Source organism: Panthera uncia, chromosome X (assembly GCF_023721935.1).
Source record: "Panthera uncia isolate 11264 chromosome X, Puncia_PCG_1.0, whole genome shotgun sequence".
NCBI lineage: Eukaryota > Metazoa > Chordata > Mammalia > Carnivora > Felidae > Panthera > Panthera uncia.
The window spans coordinates 45,713,606-45,727,209 of record NC_064817.1 but is presented as its reverse complement, the minus strand read 5'-3'; the positions used below and the strand labels follow the sequence as shown (position 1 = coordinate 45,727,209).

Genomic DNA, 13,604 nt, shown 5'->3' with positions numbered 1-13,604 from the left:
GGGTTCCCAGCACATAGTAAGTACCCAGTAATGTTAGGTTTTCATTACTATTGGCTATGTTAATATTTATGTTGCGTTAGAAGACCAAGGGTTTGTATCTAGTAAAATGGGTAGGGGTTGCAGTGGTCACATTACCATATCCACTACATCTACAGAGATTAGCATTGTAGCATGGGGAAATGGCTGTTGGGAGACTCAGCTACAGGCTTAGGTCACCTTAAATGCTGGAGTTCTGTGTTGTTGAATGTGGTGCGCACTCTGGGAAAGTAACCAGGAGATGGAGCTGTCTCTCCCTTGGCAAATGTAGCCTTTCCCTCAGGAGAACACGCAGGTATACCAACAAAGAAGTGGAGGACTAGGAGTGGTGTGAGGAAGGGCAATCCCTTCAGTTACACTTGATGAATGTCACACTTACCGTCTCCATGTCCCACTCCCCACCCCACCCTGAGACCATGGTAAACTCTTCCACCTCCTTCTGCAATTCCTTCATGTCCACTTCATTCAACTCTAGTCCTTCTCACTCCTCTGAGCTCCTGGCAACCTGAGCCACTCAGGAGATCCATTGAGAGTCTTCTAACACATCCATGGGCATCAGATTTCTCCTTTGATTAAATGCCTATTTCCAAAGACACAGGCTGTCTCTGCCATTTCTCCTCATAGCTGACCACAAGATCCAGAGAAGCACAGTGTGGAAGGTGACAAAGGGGTGAGTATTAAGAGCTTTGTGATTGGCAAAATGATCAAGAGATGGTTGGACTCGTCTTCAGAGAACAACCCAGAGAGCCATTAGCTTTGGTGGAAACAGTCAGCTTAGAGATTTGAGTCTAATGTCCCCTATATTATTAACTGTATGGCCCTCTAAGGTTTTTAATCTCTCTGAAGCTCAGGTTTTATAATAAGAAGTGGGCATAATTATTTTTCCCCCGTAGCATCGAGAAGATTTGGGGGATAATGAAGGTGAAATATCACAGAATAAAGATTTTCATTGAATGTGATTTCTAGCAGCTGTCACACCCACAAATTGGACTCATTGTGATCACTTCACTCTCATCCACTCCATACACACAGATCCATGCAGATGTACATGTGTCTGTGCATACACACGTGTGTTAATAAAACCTAAGCCTTTGACTTCCTAAGGAAACCTTTCCGTCACACCTCTTGAATTAGGGGACAGTGCTTGCAAAGCCATTTCAAGTCTGGTTCTCTGATGAGGTCACAATGGCAAAACTCTAGTCACCTAAACTTATGTGTTCTGAATTCCTTTCAGGCCTCACAAGACTTAGCTGACTTTTGCTATAACATACACCTGCAGATATCATTGTACACAAACTGTCACAGAGCTGAACAAGTTTTCCCATCCAAAAAATGCTATCATCTGTGGTGGTAATCATTATAATTGACAATCTTAATAACTTTTTGCCCCATGACATATGAAGAAACCATGCCCACTCTAGGACAAATATTAAAATAATACAATGGCGCTCTGGTTTCCACAAAGCAAGAGTGAAGGAGCTCTTCACATGCACCACAATAAGGTCACCACAAAACAAGGAGAAACACTTGGAACACTTAAGCCAGTGGTACCAGCACCAATACACAGGCTTTTCCCATTGCTTCCCTCATGGGGAAGAGGGCTCACTCTACCTGGACACTCTGACTGCTAGTCCCAGCAGCACCCCAGCTAGTGATCTGAGTCTGTATCCTCAATCTCATTCTTTTCTGCCTTGTTCCATATGAACAAAGTAAGGTACCTTTCAGAAATTACTAACTTTGACAGGACTCTAATACTGAGAAGTCTTCCTCCAACACTCTTTCCCCAGGGCTAGATTCTGTCTTCTCCAGAATCAGGTTGGCCATGTGGAAATTTTCTCCTGGACTTATCTATCGACAGGTACCTCTGGTAATCCCTGCATTCATTTATGTTGTGAAAATGTGCTTTTCTCTGGTTCATTGACTCTCATCTGGGTCCAGTAGTGCCAGAACAATATTATCAAATTATTAACATTATCCCCATTGAAAATCATTATGATGCAATGGGAAAATGTATAGCATCTACTTCAAAGGGATGTGAGAGGTACACATGAATGATTAAATCACAAAGGAAATACATTTAAATAGTATTTAAATACTATCTTTGCTACATAATAACATTTAAGAGATATAACATTTAAGAGATTTAACATTTAAGAGATAATTTGAGAACCTTGGGGAGTAATGGCTGTTAAAATGTAACAATAACAGTACTGTAGACATAAGATGATGAAATGTTCTTGTGAAGACTCACATTTGATGAGTTGGGGAAACGCATTCTGGTGTCCACAGGACACAAAATGCAAAGAAGTTTGGAATACATTGTTATAAGGTCCTTTCACTACACATGAAGATGTATAATATTATTTGAATGTAGATTCCAATTAAAGTTGTGTATTGTAAACCCAAAGGCAATAACTAAGAGAAGGAACTAAAAGAGGTAAAAATGGTAAGTCAAATAGCTGTGACAAAATTAAAACATATAAAGTACTGAATTAATTTAGATAAAATTACACGTGGCTGCCTCTACCACAGACAGGACAACCAGATAAGAGAAGCAGGAGGTAAATGTGGGAGATTGGTGGAACCACTCAAGACATTTCATTCCAATCCCCATGACAGTGGACTCTACTGAGCTGTATGTCTTACTACCTAAGGGATGAAGGTTTTCACCAGATGATGTGGTAATGGGTCCACAGAACTGAAAGCTGAGCCTGTGCCACCTGGTCATTTTGGATTTCTCTAACCACTTAGGATAGCAGGCACAGAAGAGGTTCATGCTGGCAGTGCACAAGGCTCATCTGATTATCCAAGGATATAGAACTGCTGCCACATAGATTGGTGTTACTTGATGTTCCTCCTCCTAGTCAGTCTTTTTCTTTCCCATTAAAAAACTTTTCATTGTGCATTCAGAAAATAACAAAACATAATGAAGTGTACAAAGAGAAAAAAATCAGCGTTACAACCACCCGGGTAAAGAAATGAAGAGGAAGATCGGGCAGGTAGAGGAACAAAGTTTGTCACTGCAATTATAAAAGCAATGCATAGCTCTTATTTTTTAAAAAAATGAGGAATGATCCTAAAAGCACAGTGAAGGACAAAAGAAACATTGTAATCACTTGTGATAGAATTATGGTTAAAGATGGTGCACTAATCTCTTAATGGTAATTCTTTATATAGTGGATTTCATGGCTTACGTAAAAGTAATGCAAACTCAAGTGTTCAACAAACAAGTTATCTTTGGATTTGGTTGGAAATCATGGTGTGGCTATTTTACCTCTTAAACTCTCTGATGAGATCACAAGATAAAATCCCAGCCAGTATTAACTACATCAGAAAGCAGATAGACCCAGAAGGGAATGCATTTTCACATTTGAAGAGGGTTACTTTACATGGTCTGGTAAAATTAGAGGATTCAAGAGAGAAAACATGGAAATATTAAATCAGTTAAATGTCATAAAAAATAAAATCTGTATCTGAACCCCTGAAACAGTTTTCTAATCACACAAAGATGTTGGTCCCCTGTACAATAACCACATGAAGGGCATATGAGTATGGGGAGTAACATTGAAAAACCAGTCAGTGGCACCAGCACCAACACACAGGTACTCATATAGGTCTTCCATAGGCGACTCCCATAGTCTTCCATAGGAGACTGTTTCCCATTGCCAAGCAGTAAGGGAGGATATTTATCCTGCTTGACTGCTTCAACAGCTTCTCCAATTATGACACCCCAGCAGTGACCCAAATGTGTTCCCAGGTCTCCTCCCTCCTCTCTTATTCAGAGTCTATACCTTTAGAATCCCTCTTGAGATATTTGATGAGCTGCTCTAGATTTAAATTCAATCAATTCATAACTGGAAGGACAAATAGAAGTAGACAATACCAGTAGACAAACCTGCGTTTTAATAATATGTTCCTTTGAAATGCACATATATTTGGTATTCATGATTGAGGCAACACATGAGAAATTTCTTCAGGAGAATGTGATACTCCCTTGTTAGGAGTGAAACTTATTTACTTACATGTAGGTTATCTCAACTGAATGTTTAACCCAAAACAGTGCAATGTGTGGTTACTTCTCCCGTGCATCCTCTTGCTTCAAATTCTTGAAATTGGATCTCATCATTGACTTCCTTTCAATAATTCAACTCTACTACACACATACATTCTATCAAACCTAGCACTTCTTTGTGGAGGCAGTCAACAAAATGGGACAAAAGCACATAGAAATCAGAAAGTGATTCACAGGACATACACATTTTGTGTATTTTTGACACCAAGATATAGGGTAAAAACAAAGTGTCAAGGGAGGAAAGCAACAACTGGCATCATTTGAACCATATCATGGAGATTTAGGAATAATTGTTACCCAGCCATCCTTTCTATTGACTAGCACCACCAACTGTGCCCCAAAGGGATGTTAAAATTATAAGCAGGAAAGATTGGGACCTTCCTGGAATTGAATCAATTTTCATTATGATAAGATTTCCAATCATAACTCTGGTCTTGTTATTTCTCCGACCACTGCTTACTCTTTGGTCCCTAATAGGAATCTGTGCCCAGGGTCTGGCAACACCAGCATTTGTTCTTGAATCCATTCAAATCTCTGTCACGTGAGGATGAGAATTTCAGTTTACTTTTAACCACTGTTTTAGAAGCCTCTGAAACATTCTTTTGCTTTCCTGCTACATCTCTAGTTGGAGCTTCTCTCTCCCTTCTGCTGTTGAAGCACTCTTTCTGGCCGAAATCTAGGAAGATTGGTACCTGGGCTAAGTGCCAAGCCACTGAGGCCCTGCACAAACATTTCCCAGAAGGAAGGATGTAGGGTCACTTTCCTCTTTGCTGGCATCCTAGAGACATTCAGCCTATGTCCCTGGCAATATTGACATTGACATGCACATCTGAATCTATTCTGATCTCTATCACCTGAGGAAGAGATTCTGGTTTCCCTTTGAACCTGATAAGATGCCATGTGATCTAAGTGTCCTCATTTCATATGCTCCAGAATCATTTTCTTCCTCTAAGGACACTCTGATATTTCCTACCGCCTCTCCTGGAGGGTTTTCTCATCTCTGTACCACTGCTGGAGCAGCCCTTCTCGTAGAAGGGCAAGGTATTTGGTGCCAGAATTGGGGCTCACATCAGTAGCAATTCTGAGAGGGAAGGAGAACAGGCTACTGTGACTTCCTAGCAAGTCTCTTTAGAAATCATTGAAGAAGATTCAGAAATCAATGTTGAGCTTCCAGTTAAGGAATGACTAAGTCACAGGGATGAAAGGTACAGCATGGAGAATATAGTCAGTGGTACTCTAATAGCATTGTATGGTGACAGATGGTAGCCACACTTGTGAACACAACATAATGTATAGACTTGTTGAATCACTATGTCACACACCAGAAACTAATGTTACATTGTGTACTAACTCTACTTCAATTATAATCTATCAATCAATCAATAAATAAATACATTTTTATATGAAATTTATTGTCAAGTTGGTTTCCATACAACACCCAGTGCTCATCCCAACAGGTGCCCTCCTCAATGCCTATCACCCACTTTCCCCTCCCTCCCATCCCCCATCAACCCTCACTTTATACTCAGTTTTCAAGAGTCTCCTATGGTTTGCCTCCTTCCACCTCTGTAACTTTTACTCCCCTTCCCCTGCCCCATGGTCTTCTGTTAAGTTTCTCAGGATACACATAAGAGTGAAAACATATGGTATCTTTCTCTGTATGACTTATTTCACTTAGCATAACACTCTCCAGTTCCATCCACGTTTCTACAAAGGGCCATATTTCATTCTTTCTCATTGCCACGTAGTATTCCATTGTATATATAAACCACATCTTCTTTATCCATTCATCACTTCTTTAAAGAAGACATCCAGATGGCCAACAGGCACATGAAAAGATGCTCAACATCACTCATAATCAGGGAAATACAAATAAAAACCACACAGAGATATCACTTCACGCCAGTCAGAGTGGCTAAAATGAACAAATCAGGAGACTCTAGATGCTGGAGAGGATGTGGAGAAAAGGGAACCCTCTTGAACTGTTGGTAGGAATGCAAACTGGTGCAGCCACTCTGGAAAACAGTGTTGGGGTTCCTTCAAAAAATTAAAAATAGATCCACCCTATGGCTCAGCAATAGCACTGCTAGGAATTTACTCAAGGGATACAGGAGTGCTGATGCATAGGGGCACTTGTACCCCAATGTTTATAGTAGTACTTTCAACAACAGCCAAATTATGAAAGAGCCTAAATGTCCACATAATCATTTTAGAAGATAGGTGTGGTAGCATAGTTTAATCTCAGCCTTTCTTTACCTTTAAACCAGGGCTACCATTTCCTGATGTCTCAATTTCCTCTATTACCCTTACAATACCTTTAAAATACCCTCCATCCCCTCTGCTGAAAGCTGGGTATTGGCAAAGTTATCATAATGTTACATAACAGAAGTACCAGGGAACTTGGAAGGGTTTCTGTGTTAAATAACTCCAGAGGTCACTTTTCACATAGAATCCTATGTGATTGGGACTTCCAAGAGCTATACAGCCCAGTGCAGCATCATTCTTGAGACATCATTTGTTCGCAGCAAATTTGTGTACACTAAGAGTGGTCTTCTGGATAAAGGAGACTTAGAAATTAATATCGATCCAGATTCTTGAGCTAAAAAAGAAAATAAGCCTCAGTCAGTTGTTACAGGATAATTCCACATCCACTACTAAAGAGTGGTTCCTCTGTTGTCTGCCAAAATCATGCCATCATTCTCAATGTGGGACAGTGGCATTCTGGTTGCTAGGATAAAATGCCACCAGGTACTCTTGACTTGATATTTCCTTGAAACAACTGACTGAGAATTCTTCTTTCTTTCAGGCTCTGGCCCAGAGAAGTTTAGGCTCCTTCTCCAGTAGCTCCACAGAGTTCCTGGTTTTACCCTTGAAGGTATTTGACACCAACGTCAGCAATTCCACTCCAAACAAACAGATTCAAATAAACAGATCAAGCATGTCTCTCTTCCTCTGGTTTGAGAGTACTGAAGCCTCTCAGAAGGCAAACCTTTTGATTTTTCCTGGGTCAGTGTGGCAAGCTTAGGTCCATTTGCCAGTTGTGGCTTCTCCATTGGCACTCAGCCTTCATTCTTATCAGCAGAGCTTCTCTTCAACCTTGTATTTTAATTTACCCAGTTACACTGGGTAACTTCCTGGCTTTCCTACCCTCTGATGATCCCTCTTGGTCCAAGGAGGTCCTTACCATGCATGCTAAAAACTCTGCCTTTCGATAGATTATAGGTCCTGGGACTGTGCTGGCGATGCTCTGGAATCACTCCTTGGCATGCATCAAGCACATTGTGTGTACTTAAGCAGAGCATCAGGGCATTGGAGAGCTTATGCAAGGGCAACAGGATGTCCACAGAAATATTGAATAGGACATAGGCCTTTTCATGTCCAGATACTGTTGCACACTGAGAGAACAGTGTTGTCATTAAGAAATATATTTGGGGTTTCTGGGGAAGCTCAGAAAACAACTGAAGATAAGAAAAAGGGAAAAACAAGGCCATTGGGAAACAGATGAAATTGTTTCTACTCAGGCTAAGTTACAGGAAGTTAAAAGACCTACTCCTAGGCCTAATGGGATACTGAGTCTGGATCATGGGGCTTGTTAAAGTGAGTGACATGTAAATTTATACCTTCCATGTTCGTCACATAGTCATTATTTTATCTTACTTTATTATATTGAAGTTCTTATTTGATACAGTTACTTGCATTTGTCAGGTAACACAGATATAAAATCATTTTTGTACATTTTAGATTTTAGAGACTAGTAGTTAAGATGGAAAAGCAGCATGGAGACTCTAAGATTATCTCATCCCTGAAGTGCAGCCAGATCAGCACCAAACAATTTTGGATACCTTGGAAATTGATCTAAGGATTAACACAAAAATCTGCATAACTTGATCCACATAACTTGGCAAGTACATAGTGCAGAGACGTGAACTGGGGAAGAGAAAAGCTACAGAGAGTAGGGAGCTGTTTTTGCAGAGAGAGCACAGAGAAAGGGAAAGGGGAGAGTGCAGTGCACCAGTCATGCAAGAAAAGCACTCCCCCAAAAGTAGCTGGAGAGAAAGAGAGAGAAAGAGTGGAAACACTCACAAGGGACTGGACAAGAAATCTGTTCCCCAAAACCATTGACAGGAGGAAAGGAGTGGGTTTAAATACAACCAGAATTCTATAAACAGTGGAGCACAGAGTCTGAAGTTTTGGAGCTCAGTGCCTGGTGGTGCACTGGTGAGGAAGTAGGATGAATCTCCAGTAGCAGGCAGCAGGATCTGAGGGGTCTGTGTGCCACACGGGGAGAAACCATTCCCCTGCTTGGAGTGCATTTGGTAGAGGCCATACAGCCTCCCCACAGGCAAAGGTCCCAGTGGACCCCCAGAGAGCAGCCATGCTTGCTGATACTGGGACAAAGACACCAGAGTTTGGTGAAACCTGGTGTTGGTATGTTGTGGATTGCCATAATCTCTGAACCTCTGCCACTGACCAATACCACAAATGTTTCCTGGGGCAAGTGGCACCTGGCCGTTACTCAGAGAAACCCTCCCTTAGAGAGTCAGCTTGGGTCCAAGCTGCAGAGGTCTCTGAAGCATGGGGCTTTGAAACACAGCCCCATCTGAGATAAAACTCTGAAGGGAGGTGCCACCTGGCAGGCAGACAACTTGGACATGGACAGGGTAGAGGTGGGGAGTGGACAGAGACCTGAGAAAAAGGAGGGGGGATTGGTCACGGATCGGTGAGAGTGTGAAATTCCTGTGCCAGAGACTAAGGAGCTGGGTGAAGACATTTCCACCACCCCAGAGCATGCACCCAGACATGCAAGCACACCAAACCGATCCACCTGAGTAAGCTAAGCAGTGCCACTTAGTGGAGAATGGAGCTGTTATAACAAGTCTGGCCGAACTGTGACCTCCAAGCACATCCTCTAGAAAACCAGCACAAGTCACTCCACCTGCTTAGTGTACGGACTATAGAAGGCTTCATTGTTTCAGTTCTAGGGGAAACTGGATGTAACTCCATTCGGGTTTCATTCTGTTCGCTTCTTCATTTATTTGCTCATTTTATTTGCTACTATTTTGCTTAAATTGTTTTCTTTTTTTTCATTTTCTTCCACATTCTTGGTATGAAAAGAGAAAATTTTATTTATTTGTAGTTCTTACTTTATTTTATTAATTTTTATTCTATTTCATTTTCTTTATTTCATTTTATTCTACTTTATTATATAATTTTTAAATTCTTTCATACTTTTGTTTCTTTATTTTCTTTCCCTTTTTTCTCTATTCTATCAAACTTCTTTCAACAAGCAGACCAAAATACACCTAGAGTCTAACTTCCTTTATTTGATTTTATGTTTGGTTTTTAATTTTTTAATTTTTTAATTTTAATATTTGACTTTATTATTTTTTTTCTTCCTCCAAAATGACAAAACAAAAGAATTCACCCCAGAAGACAGACGAGGAATAAATGAAGCCAGGGGCTTAATCGACACATATATAAGCAAGATGTCTGAACTAAAATTTAGAACCATGACAGTAAGAATACTACTTGGGGGTGAAAAAAGTATAGAATCGCTTTTGTGGAAATAAAAGAAATAAAATCTAGTCATGGCAAAATTAAAAATGTTATAACCAAGATGCAATTTTGAATGGATGCCACAATGGCAAGAATGGAAGAAGGAGAGAAGCAAATCAGCAGTTTAGAAGACAAAACCATTAAGAATAATGTGGCAGTAAAAAAGAGGGAAACAAAGGCAAAAGAGCATGATATAAGAGTTAAAGAAGTTGGTGAATTATTAAAAAGGAATTACATCCTAATCATAGGAGTCCCAGAAGATAAAGAAAGAAAACTGGCAGAAGCTTTATGTGAGCAAATTGCAGTGGAAAGCTTTCCTAATCTGGAGAAAGACACAGATATCAAAATCCAAGAATCACAGAGAACTCCCATTGGATCCAACAAAAACCAACCATCAACAAAGCATATCATAGTCAAATTCACAAAATACATAGACAAGGAAAGAATTATGAAAGCATCAAGGGAAATAAAAGTTTTTAAACTATAAGGGAAGACAGATCAGATTCACAGCAGACCTATCTACAGAAACTTGGCAGGCCAGAAAGGAGTGGAAAGATATAGTCAACATGCTAAATTGGAAAAATATGCAGCCAAGAATTCTTTATGCACCAAGGCTGTAATTCAAAATAGAAGGAGAGATAAAAAGTTTCCCAAACAAAAACTAAAGGAGTTTGTAACCACTAAACCAGCCCTGCAAGAAATTTTAACAGGGATGCTTTGAGTGGAGAAAAGACGAAACAAAACAAAAAAGACCAAAATATACAAAGACTAGAAAGGACCAGAAAGCATCATCAGAAACACCGACTCTACAGGCAACACAGTGGTGCTAAATTCATATATTTCAGTACTCACTCTGAATGTCAACAGACTAAATGCTCTGATCAAAAGACATAGAGTATCAGAATGAATAAGAAAACAAGACCCATGTAAATGCTGCTTATAAGAGACTCATTTTAGACCTAAAGACACCTGTAGATTGAAAGTAAGGGGAGGGAGAACCATCTATCCTGCTAATGGTCATCAAAAGAAAGCTGGTATAGCCATACCTATATCAGGCAAACTATATTTTAAAATAAATACTGTAATAAGAGATGAAGAAGGGCATTGTATCATAAATAAGAGGTCTATCCACAAAGAAGACCTAACAGTTGTGAATATTTACACCCCCAACGTGGAAACACCCAAATTTTAAATCAATTAATCACAAACATAAAGAAACTCATTGATAATAATAGCATGATAGTAGGGGACATCAACAACCCACTTACAACAATGGACAGATCATCTAAGCAGAAAATCAACAAAGAAACAGTGGCTCTGAATGAAACACTGGACCAGATGGACTTAACAGATATATTCAGAACATTTCATCCTAAAGCAGTGGAATATACATTCTTCTCCAGTGCACATGGAACATTCTCCAGAGTAGATCACATACTGGGACACAAATCATCCCTCAGCAAGTACAAAAAGATCGAGATAATACCGTGCATATTTTCAGACTTCAGCACTATGAAACTTGAAATCAACCACAAGAAAAAATGTGGAAAGATAACAAATACCTGGAGACTAAAGAACATCCTACTAAATAATGAACAGGCTAACCAGGAAGTTAACAAGGCAATTAAAAAGTACATGGAAGCCAATGAAAATGTTAACACCACAGCCCAAAACCTCTGGGATGCAGCAAAGGCGGTCATAAGAGGGAAATATATAAAATCCAGGCCATCCTAAAGAAGGAAGAGAGGTTTCAAATACACAACCTAACCTTTCACCTTAAAGAGCTGGAAGAAGAACAGCAAATAAAGCCCAAGAAGAAGAAGGGAAATAATAAAGATTAGAGCAGAAATCAATGATATAAAAAAACCCACAGTAGAACAGATCAATGAAACGAAGAGCTGGCTCTTTAACAAAATTAACAAAACTGATAAATCCCTAGTCAGACTGATCAAAATGAAAAAGAAAGGATCCAAATAAATAAAATCATGAATGAAAAATGAGAGATCACAACTAACACTGCAGAAATACACACAATAACATAATATTATGAGCAATTATAGGCCAAAAAAATGGGCAATCAGAAAGAAATGGACAGATTCTTGAAACATATACACTACCAAAACTGAAACAGGAAGAAATAGAAAATTTGAACAGACACATAACCAGTAAAGAAATTGAATCAAAAATCTCCCTACAAATAAGAGTCCAGGGCTGGAAGGCCTTCCAGAGGAATTCTGAACATTTAAGGAGGAGTTAACACCTATTTTCTTGAAGCTGCTCCCAAAAAAATAGAAATGGAAAGAAAACTTCCAAACTCATCTCATGAGGTCAGCATTACCTTGATTAAAAAACCAGATGAAGACCCAAGTAAAAAGGAGAACTACAGGCCAATTTCCCTGATGAATATGGATGCAAAAATTCTCAACAAGATATGAACCAACCAGATCAAAAAATAAATTAAAAGAATTATTCACCATAATCAAGTGGGATTTATACCTGGGATACAGCTGTAAATGCTGAAAAAAAAATCATTTGACAAAATACAGCATCCTTTCTTGATAAAAACCCTCAAGAATGTAGGGATAGAAGTATCATACCTCAAGATCATAAAGGCAATATATGAAGACCCACTGCTAATAACATCCTCAATTGAGAAAAACTGAGAGTTTTCCCCCTAAGGTCAGGAACACAACAACAATGTCCACTCTCACCACTGTTATTCAACATAGTGTTGGAAGTCTTAGCCTCAGCAATCAGACAACACAAAGAAATAAAAGGCATCCAAATTGGCAAGCAGGAAGTAAAACTTTCTGATTCTCTATGTGGAAAACCCAAAAACTTCACCAAAAAACTGCTAGAACTGATCCATGAATTCAACAAAGTCACAGGATATAAAATCAATGTACAGAAATTGGTTGAATTTCTATACACCAACAATGAAGCAATGGAAAGAGAAATCAAGGAATCAATCCCATTCTCAATTGCACCAAAAAACAAAATACCTAGGAATAAACCTAACCAAAGAGGTGAAAAATTCTATGCACTGAAAACTATAGAAAACTTATGAAAGAAATTGAAGACATACACACACACACACACACACACACACACACACACACACAAATGGAAAAACATTCCATGCTCCTGGATAGGAAGAACAAATATTGTTAAAATATCAATACTACCCAAAGCAAACTACATATTCAATGCAATCCCTATCAAAATAACACCAACATTCTTCATAGAGCTAGAACAAACAATCATAAAATTTGTATGGAACCAGAAAAGACAAATAATAGCCAAAGCAATCCTGAAAAAGAAAACCAAAATGGAAGGCATCACAATCGCAGACTTCAAGATGTATTACAAAGCTGTAATCATCAAGACTGTATGGTACCAGCACAAAAACAGACACATAGATCAATGGAGCAGAATAAAGAACCCAAAAATGGTCCCACAAATAAATCTTTGACAAAGCAGGAAATAATATCCAATGGAAAAAAGACAGTCTCTTCAGCAAATGGTGTTGGGAAAACTGGACAGTAACATGTAGAAGAATGGACCTGGACTGCTTTCTTACACAATATACAAAAACCCAAAATGGATGAAAGACATAAATGTAAGACTGGAAGCCATCAAAATCCCAGAGGGGAAAACAGGCAACAACCTCTTTGACCTAAGCTGTAGCAACTTCTTATTTGGCATGTCTCCAGAGGCAAGGAAAACAAAAGCAAATATGAACTATTAGGATATCATCAAGATAAAAAGCTTCTGCACGGTAAAGGAAACGATCAGAAAAACTAAAAGGCAACCAATGGAATGGGAGAAGATATTTGCAAATGACATATCAAATAAAGGGTTAGTATCCAAAATCTATAAAGAACTTACTAATCTTAACACCCAAAAAACCAATAATAGAGTCAAAAAATGGGCAGAAGAC

At 39.1% G+C, this 13,604-nt stretch overlaps 1 pseudogene; it reads right to left on the bottom strand.

Moving 5' to 3' along the window:
- Positions 1 to 4,664: 4,664 nt before the first annotated feature.
- On the bottom strand, positions 4,665 to 7,161 carry LOC125931308 (protein FAM156A/FAM156B-like; annotated as a pseudogene).
- Positions 7,162 to 13,604: the final 6,443 nt, after the last annotated feature.